This window comes from Lissotriton helveticus, chromosome 3_1, assembly GCF_964261635.1.
Source record: "Lissotriton helveticus chromosome 3_1, aLisHel1.1, whole genome shotgun sequence".
Classification (NCBI taxonomy): domain Eukaryota; kingdom Metazoa; phylum Chordata; class Amphibia; order Caudata; family Salamandridae; genus Lissotriton; species Lissotriton helveticus.
The window spans coordinates 488,010,485-488,020,878 of NC_136061.1; positions in this window are offsets into that span (position 1 = coordinate 488,010,485).

Here is a 10,394-nt window from a genome sequence, read left to right on the forward strand (position 1 = left end):
ATTTTGAGACAAACATCGTGGATGTAGATACCTCACTTCCAACATTAACAATGTTCTACACTTCTCAAAAGATAGATCCCCAACTGCACAGGAATAGCAGTTGGAAACCGATCAGAGTTCCCCTCCTCCCCAGCAAGACACTCTCAGTGATGACACCGCTCCTCAAGAGGTGGACGTGGATGACGGTTCTGTCCCATCTGGTCAGCCTGGGCAGAATCCAACAGTGGGGGTCACCGTGCGGACAACCACACCTCCCACCACAACTACAGCACCACCTAAAAATGCCACAACCACCTGTGCACCTAGCACAATGACTACCATCCTGTGCCCCCAGTCCTGGTTTCTGATCCAGCTAGCACCATCCCAGTCGCGGGATCAATGGGAGGGTGCAGTCTATTTCTTTTGTGGGAGGGTAAATGTGGGCCCCCAGAGTGAGCCCGCTCAGAACACGGACTCCCAGTCTGCCCTCACCCAATTCCTGGGAGTCTTCCAGGACTCCCAAAGTGTGATGGGCCAGGTTTTGACATAAATCCGGGAAATGAAGGAGCTGCAGCGGGAAACATGCCAGGAGGTCGCTGGCATCTACACTGCAGTGGCTGGCATCCACACTGCGGTGGCCGGCATCCACACATAGGTGGCTGGCATCTACACTGCGGTGGCCGACATCTACACTGCGGTAGCCGGCATCCTCACATAGGTGGCTGGCATCCTCAAGGAGTTGGCCGGCATCCACACGGGTGGCCGGCCTCCACATCGAGGAGCAATCCCTGATTGGGTTGCTCGGGGAGATGAACACCATGCTCTGCATGGCTTTTCCAACTGATTCTAACTCTTCATATGGCCCAAGTACATCCCTGCCATTAACATCTGCTGCAGCAACAGAAAGGGTGTTAGAGGATGATACACCTGCAATCGCCCCTGTCTCAGCAGCTCCAGATCCCCCCTCTGGCAAAAAGAGGAGATGTCCACTCAAAAACTTAGGAGCTCAGAATGGCAAATCAACCACCACTACAGGAAGAAACCTCAACCCTAATGTTGTTCTGTGTGTGCTACACATTAGCTTTGCTGACTAATCCTTCCCACTTTTCTGTATTTGATGGGATGAGTATGTTGGACTTTGGACTTCAGAACTAATGGACTCTACAACAAAGTTTTCATCCACCATGACTGTATACTTCACAATTTTCTTTTTCACAACATATCTTACTACTAGATTCATTGGGCATGTTCACTGAAATAAAAACACGTCACCAAAGCATTGTCTCGGTTTGAGATTCTCACATATATTACGTTGTTAATGTACTACCAGGTGAACTTTGCAATGTCCAAAATAGTGACTTCTGGAAGTATGGATATGTTGTCTGTAAAATATGTTAAAATTAGGATCACTACCATGTCATAACAACACATACATACTAGGGTCTGGGATTACAACAACTTTATTCCGTAGTTCAAATCATAGGCTGACATGATGTCAGACACATATCAAATTAGACATGTTGAAGTTATACTTGGTCAGTGATCACATATTCACTTGCAGCCCCTCACAACATGGAAGGAGGGGATACATCGGACATAATTTCGCACATTAGGCAACACCAAAATAGGTCAGTATCATCAAATAGAGCCATTTTGACCACCTCACAAAAGGAATGCTACATCAAAGTACCCAAAAAAGTAACTTGTCAGCAAAACATTTTTTCTCACTAAGAAATGGCAGTAATGTGCTACAAGCACTTTATCTTACAATGAGCAACAGCTACATCCAGTTCACACACATTGAGGATTTAGCCAAGGCGAAGGCTGGATAGCATGAGTTGGCCATAACACAATATTGTATTCGATCAGACGATGGCACACATATTTCATTAGGACCAAAGCACCACAAGGAACAAGCCAGTCCAAAGGAAGCCAGGGAACTTCCATCCTATCGCTATGCAAGCTGTCTTGGTACCAGATTGGTACACCCAAACTCTGTGACACATATTTCCTGGAAGTTTCCATGTCCACTTCATACATCTAAACAGCATTGTATACCTGCTAATGTCACAACTCTGAAATGTGCAAATGAAGATGACATGGTGAATGTACCTAAAACAGACCAACACAGAGAAAAATGCTAAGAAAACATACATATGACCCACATCACATTGTCAACTTCTAGAGAACACAGGCCAAAACAACATTTACTGCTGAACAAAGCTACAATAACAATACCAAGACTTCCCCAGATATTACATGACCGATATATTCCTAGTATGTAGCATTAACTTCCTTCTCACAACATCACTGCAAGAGCTGGAAGACTAGTAAAAGTACATCTCACACCATACTTATATTCAGGAGAAGTTGATCTGGATCAGATCCTGACTCGTCAGCTCCTTCCTCTTCAACCCCTATCAATATCTTCATTTGACACTTCAGGGTCCCCACCCGGTGGATCTTCATGGCCTGCATCCTCTGCGATGCAAGGGATGTTGCTTCGCAGGGCAATGTTGTAGAGAATGCAGCAGGACACAGTGATCTTAAACACCTTCCCAAGAGAGTAGTGAAGGGTGCCCCCAGCCTTGTCCAAACATTGGAATCTGGCCTTCAAAAGCCCAAAAGCCCGCTCCACAGGCCGCACTATTCTTTCCATGGCCCTGATTAAAGTGAACTTCCCTTGGCATTGTAGGATTCCTCAACTGTGCCAACAACTGTCACATGGTCGCTGGGGACATGTCGACATCTTTAAGTTAGCATGAGCCCGGTAGCCACGATGCGGCTTTTGCGCACAACACTACATATCTTTATTTTTACAAAGTTATGTTTCTGCCTTTCACATGAGAACCCTCGGCTGTGCTTGTTCTCTGCCTGTTCCTAGCACTCAGACAAAACATACCAATACAGCTGTTTTTGCTGGAGACTCGTACTTTGATATTATTGGGATGCATGTTTAGACACTTGGAGAGAAACCCTTCCAGGGATTTAGATGTAGAAATCTGATCGTTGGCCTGAGGTATGGGGTCTGCTGACAAAGCCCAGAGATCTTCTGGTATATAATAATACTTCTGCTTACCAAGGGGAGGGTGGTTAGGCTTTATAGTCCTTTATCCACTGCCTTTATAGGATGACATCTCCCTCAATGATATATGGTTTTGCTACAATGCTAACTGTATTGATATTATGCATTTTGCTGCTGGTTGTGGCATGTATGCTGCATTATACAGAACACTAGTTAAAAATATTTTACACTATCCTCGTGTCTCTCTCAGATCTCATTGTGGACAAGGACGAGCGTGTGAGCAAAAAGGTGTGTCTTGTTTCCGCGATTCCTGTGAGATCCGGCAGTGTTGTGTTCTGTGGTGTCTAATCATTGGGTTCTCCGTTTGTGAATAGGAGAGCGAGTGAGACACTATAGCTAGTCTGTCCTGGGCTTGTGAGCACTAAGGCAGGAGGAAGGCTTAGCCCCTATACACTGAGGTCCCACAATCCTGCATATAGTTCTGTGTATGTGCAGAATCCCTGCAACATGGCACCACCAACGTTTGGTCTGGTACTTATTCGCAAGATCCCTGAGTAGCACTTGTGTTTTTTTTCTAAAACCCTCTCACCAATTACCGGAGACATCCAGAGTACGGGGGACTTACCTCCCATATTAGAGATCATAGGTTTTTCAAGCTTGGATTTTAAAAAGGTCATGTATTTCTTCTTTAATACCCAGTGTTGCGCTACCGATTTCCTTCTTTCCACTCTGTTTCGATAATGGCTATTGCTATTTCTGCTCATAATCAAGCAGCACTAACTGTTCATTTGACTCAACATGGAGTCCCAGCTACGGGAGCAGACATTATCTTTGTGGTAGAAGCGAATGCTGCTTTTCACTTCGAGGTTTTTTACTCTTGGGTTACTTTTCCGGCAGTGGGAGAGAATGATAATTTCTTTCATGAATATGAACATACCGCGGTTCCCTGGGATTATAGACATTATCAGTCACTTGAAGTTCCATGGTCAGTTTGGGAGCACACCATCTGGTTTGATTAATGTCGCCCTACCTCACCCTGTTACAATGGTCCGTTTTGGCCATTTATCGGTCGACAGAGCCACAGGGCCCGCATTGGCGGGTTTTACACCACACCCCAATTATCATGGTGTTACACACACAGAGCTGCGAGAACTACATGAATCTTTAGTTCATATTCACAGAAGCATGATACAATATATGTCACAAATGATCCAGATGGCTCCGGCTGGAGCATTTCCTCGGCAACTAGGGCATGGAGGCACAGTAATAAGCCCAATCATGATTAATTCTGTGATGGGAAAGTGTCCTCAAAATAGGGATGTTTTACCGTTCTAGTTAGCCGAGCGATTTAAGCAACTTGAAGCTGTATTTCCCAATACTACTCTTTTGAATAAACACAGGATACTTACAATGAGTTTACCAAAAGATCTTATTCCCAATTTAGCTGATTGCTCCACTTGGAGAAAGGTTTTTGCGTCATTGTATTCTCTATGCTTTGGCCCCCCCTGCCCCCCCCCCCCCATGACAGTGCTTCCGACAGTTCTTAAGAAAGTTCAGGAGGAATAGGGGGCAGAGGCAGGCCTGGAGTTGGGGATGAGCCTGGTTGGGGTATTCCCTGTAGTCCCTGATATGCTATTAGCCAATATAAAGGGGGTAGCAGTTCGTTTGCAAGTCGCTGTACGTGCGCATCCTTGCTCCATCACCCCTCAACAGAGCAAAGGGTGTGACACCTGTAGTGGAGTGAAGGGTATTTTGGTAAGGCCAAATTCTATCACTCACCACATCTTGCACCTGTAGCCCAGAAGAGCATGCAAGTTGAATGGAGTCTTTCAAAATTCGATTTACCCTCTCCACTAAACCATTTCCTTGTGGACTATAGAGAGCAGTTGTTAGGTGCTCAACCCCAAGATTATTTAAAAAACTTCTCATGTTGTTTGAAACAAATTGGACTCCGTTATCTGACACCAGAAATGCTGGAATACCTTCTGAACAAAATAACTTACTTAAAAAATCTATCACATTTTCAGTGTTGGGGTCTCTCAAATTTTTAAATGCGACCCACTTTGAAAATAATCTATCACTGTCAAAATGTATCTGTACTCGCCATTCAATCCACCAATGGGACTAACAAAGTCAAGTCTTAAATTTCTCTCAAGGTCTCTGAGGAAGACTGACAGGACACAAAGGAGAGTTTTGAGTGCGAAGAGCCTTCTCTGCATGTCTACACTCTCTGCAGCTACTCAAAATGGTTTCAACCAAAATGTCCATTTCAGGCCACCAGTAATAAAGACGTAACGTCTTCTGAGTTCCTGTAATGCCTACATGTCCTTTGTGGGGTAAAGCAACTAATTTGTTCCTTAAATCAGCAGAGGGAACGAGTGAAGATCCTCTTGTGATATAATGACCTTCCGCGCTTATACTCATCCTTGACTTTAAAATAAGAAATTAACTCCTCCCCAACCTTACCTTCTCTGGGCCATCCAGTACAAATGAACCTCTTGAGAGCCTCTTGACATGTGTCAGATGTAGAGGCGTGTTCCCACTCAAGACAAGAAATAACATCTTTGGCTAAAACCAAACCATCCAATAAGCCCACAACAGCTTCCTTTTCTTCTGCAATCAATTCATCACTACTGATATTAGAAGGACATCTTGAAAGAAAATCTACTTTAAAGTTTTTTCCTCCTGGAATGTGCCTCATGGTTAAGTTATAATCATACAGCTTGGAAAACAAACATTTGAACCTAGGACTAGCATTTCTTAACCCTTTATCATTCCAAATGAAGACTAAAGGTTTATGCTCTGTACCCACAACAAACTCCCTCCCCCACAGATATGTTGCAAAATGCTTAAGACCCCCACACACATGCAAATGCCTCCCTTTCAATGGTGCTATAATTCTTTTCAGCTGTAGAGAGTCTTTGTCAAGCAAATGCAACAGTGTACTTAACACCAATGATCATTTGACTGAGAACAGCACTGAGACCTAAGTTGCTAGCGTCAATTATGACATAAAACATTACATTATCTTCATAGGGGTTAAGAGCAGGTAATTGTTGTTCATCCCCCACATGAATTTTACATTGCTTCTGAATAATTTCCTCAAGGTTTCACTTGCAAATGCAAAATTTTGCACAAAGCGAGAGTAGTATTTTGTTCACCGCCTAAGTGGAGATATTTTTACTCTTGCCTAACTCTTTAGAAGCAATAACAGAACGTTTAATTCCTCTTGCCATTTCTAAAGTTTCTGCTAACGATGGATCTCTACAACACAAAATCCTTTCCTAAACTTTGGAATCATGACAGTTTATAACAATTTGATACCTTAAATATTGTTCCAACTGTACCACAAATTCACAAGAGGAAGCTAACACTCTTAGTTCAGCTAAAACTCTGTCAATGTTTTCATGTTCGTGTTGTTTGTGAGAGTAAAATGTATGTCTTTCTACAATAATGCTGGGCTCCCCTTAAATTTTGTTTCTAATCTGCTAATTGCTTCAGTGAACTCATTCCAATTATTTGAAGGAGGACGAATAATGGGGGGTTGATGATCAAAAATTCTTTGACCCTCCGATCCTAAGCAATTGTACAGCATAGCATTTTTTCTGACAGCTGAGAGTTTAACACCATCAATAGCTATAAGGTAACTATTGAAAGACTTATACCACTGACTTCATTTGATTTTCGGTATTCCAGGCTCAGGGAGGATAGCTGGTTGGAGAGCCATATCTGAAAAGAAACAGTAAAACAAGCAGAAATATAAAGAGTAACATCAAAGTTAAATTAGTATATGTACTAATAGTCACAAATAAATGTGCACATCACTGCAATGTACTGATAGAAAAGTTATATATATGAAATAGGTGTGCGCGTCACCGCTCTTGAAATATGAAAAGCCACCATGCTGAAATGTATTGAATCTTAAAAGAAAAATAATGCAATGAAGAAAAAGGTGTGCGCGTCACTGCCCTCAGAGTACTTAAAGAAGAAACGTAAATGCAGGAAATAAGGTGTGAGCATCACTGCGCTCAAAGTACTTACAGAAGAAACGTAAATGCAGAAATGAGGTATGCGCATCATTGCACTCAAAGTACTTACAGGAGAAAGTTAAATGCAGAAAATGATGAGATTAGTAAACATAGAAAGGCATAAACAGTCAAGGTCTTCTCAGTACGAATAAGCATTTTCTTGAAATCCTGGAATAAGAGTAAATCCCAATCAGTCTTTGAGCGTAGATAAAAGTAACGTTCAGTCTTTGCAGCAGAAAATATAACCGATTTTTGGGTAATTTGTAGTAGATGTTCGACTGACAATAATTACAATTGAGAAATCGCTGAAATTTGTTTGGTCTTGGAAGTTGAAGTAAAAATAGATAGAAGGTAAAACAGGTGCAGCACTCGGAAATGGGTTAATGGATGCTGACTCCGTCCGCTTGTCGCCAATTTATGTTGTATCCTTAAATGAAGTAGTCCATGCCGGTTGTAAGGTATGGAGAATAAATTTATTCCAAGAGTAAGAGTACAGCACCAAGGAGCCTTAAAAAGTGACTTCCATCATCAGCCTCCAGAGATCAACTGTTTAAATGGAGCTTTCAAGAGCATTCCAGTGTGCTAGACAACCAAAGGAACTGGAAGATGCAACATAGGGATATTTGCAAACCCAGAGCAAGCATCTAGATATAACAATGTTGCCAACAGCTATGGTACACTAACCGTGCGTCAAATGTTGCCAAAGTGAGATTTGACTGACTACAACTACCATGAGGCCTTATCACTCCTCTTAATACCGATCCACACTAGTCATGCAGCTTACCTGTTCTCAAGTGTTGGGGAGTAGACATAGAAAGGCTACCCTAAATACCATGAAGCCTTGTCCCTCCACCTCTAATCAAGATGATTCACTCCTCCTAACCCTTCTTACTTGTCGGCCATCTTACTACTGATCCACACTAGTCATGCAGCTTACCTCAAGTGTTGCTAAAGTGAGATTGAACTGACTACAACTACCAGGAGATCTTGTCCCTCCACCTCTAGCCTCCACCTCCTCTTAACCCTTCTAACTTGTCAGCCATCTTACTACTGAGCTACACTAGTCATGAAATGTGCAATATACAGTAAATGCTCCACTCAAAAGTCATCTGAATTCTTTTACTTGATGGTGTCCTGGATCCATAAGCTGAAATGACTGATGGTATGAGTGGCACCATAACAACAGTGTACCCCTAATCTATGTTATTCATGAAGGAAACTCAACTCATTAGCCCTGCCAGGTGACCCCTTGACTCTACGCTTCTCACATGAGGAACTATGGTTAATATACAAACAACCTGGGTGTGTGATTCTATTAGGCACAACTGGGCCTTGCTATGGACAAAAGAACATGGTATTACGACAATGTGTTGAAGCTGAGTTTTGGGGTTTCCATGTCTATCCCTAAAGCAAAAATGCCAAATATATGCACATCTAATGTGCTGATGAAATGTAATATTTCGATTGAATGTCTACAAATGTCTAGTAACCAACTTCAAATCAACACTATTACCTGACAATACTAATCTCTAACTATTTTGAGACAAACATCGTGGATGTAGATACCTCACTTCCAACATTAACAATGTTCTACACTTCTCAAAAGATAGATCCCCAACTGCACAGGAATAGCAGTTGGAAACCGATCAGAGTTCCCCTCCTCCCCAGCAAGACACTCTCAGTGATGACACCGCTCCTCAAGAGGTGGACGTGGATGACGGTTCTGTCCCATCTGGTCAGCCTGGGCAGAATCCAACAGTGGGGGTCACCGTGCGGACAACCACACCTCCCACCACAACTACAGCACCACCTAAAAATGCCACAACCACCTGTGCACCTAGCACAATGACTACCATCCTGTGCCCCCAGTCCTGGTTTCTGATCCAGCTAGCACCATCCCAGTCGCGGGATCAATGGGAGGGTGCAGTCTATTTATTTTGTGGGAGGGTAAATGTGGGCCCCCAGAGTGAGCCCGCTCAGAACACGGACTCCCAGTCTGCCCTCACGCAATTTCTGGGAGTCTTCCAGGACTCCCAAAGTGTGATGGGCCAGGTTTTGACATAAATCCGGGAAATGAAGGAGCTGCAGCGGGAAACATGCCAGGAGGTCGCTGGCATCTACACTGCAGTGGCTGGCATCCACACTGCGGTGGCCGGCATCCACACATAGGTGGCTGGCATCTACACTGCGGTGGCCGACATCTACACTGCGGTGGCCGGCATCCTCACATAGGTGGCTGGCATCCTCAAGGAGTTGGCCGGCATCCACACGGGTGGCCGGCCTCCACACCGAGGAGCAATCCCTGATTGGGTTGCTCGGGGAGATGAACACCATGCTCTGCATGGCTTTTCCAACTGATTCTAACTCTTCCTGTGGCCCAAGTACATCCCTGCCATTAACATCTGCTGCAGCAACAGAAAGGGTGTTAGAGGATGATACACCTGCAATCGCCCCTGTCTCAGCAGCTCCAGATCCCCCCTCTGGCAAAAAGAGGAGATGTCCACTCAAAAACTTAGGAGCTCAGGATGGCAAATCAACCACCACTACAGGAAGAAACCTCAACCCTAATGTTGTTCTGTGTGTGCTACACATTAGCTTTGCTGACTAATCCTTCCCACTTTTCTGTATTTGATGGGATGAGTATGTTGGACTTTGGACTTCAGAACTAATGGACTCTACAACAAAGTTTTCATCCACCATGACTGTATACTTCACAATTTTCTTTTTCACAACATATCTTACTACTAGATTCATTGGGCATGTTCACTGAAATAAAAACACGTCACCAAAGCATTGTCTCGGTTTGATATTCTCATATATATTACGTTGTTAATGTACTACCAGGTGAACTTTGCAATGTCCAAAATAGTGACTTCTGGAAGTATGGATATGTTGTCTGTAAAATATGTTAAAATTAGGATCACTACCATGTCATAACAACACATACATACTAGGGTCTGGGATTACAACAACTTTATTCCGTAGTTCAAATCATAGGCTGACATGATGTCAGACACATATCAAATTAGACATGTTGAAGTTATACTTGGTCAGTGATCACATATTCACTTGCAGCCCCTCACAACATGGAAGGAGGGGATACATCGGACATAATTTCGCACATTAGGCAACACCAAAATAGGTCAGTATCATCAAATAGAGCCATTTTGACCACCTCACAAAAGGAATGCTACATCAAAGTACCCAAAAAAGTAACTTGTCAGCAAAACATTTTTTCTCACTAAGAAATGGCAGTAATGTGCTACAAGCACTTTATCTTACAATGAGCAACAGCTACATCCAGTTCATACACATTGAGGATTTAGCCAAGGCGAAGGCTGGATAGCATGAGTTGGCCATAA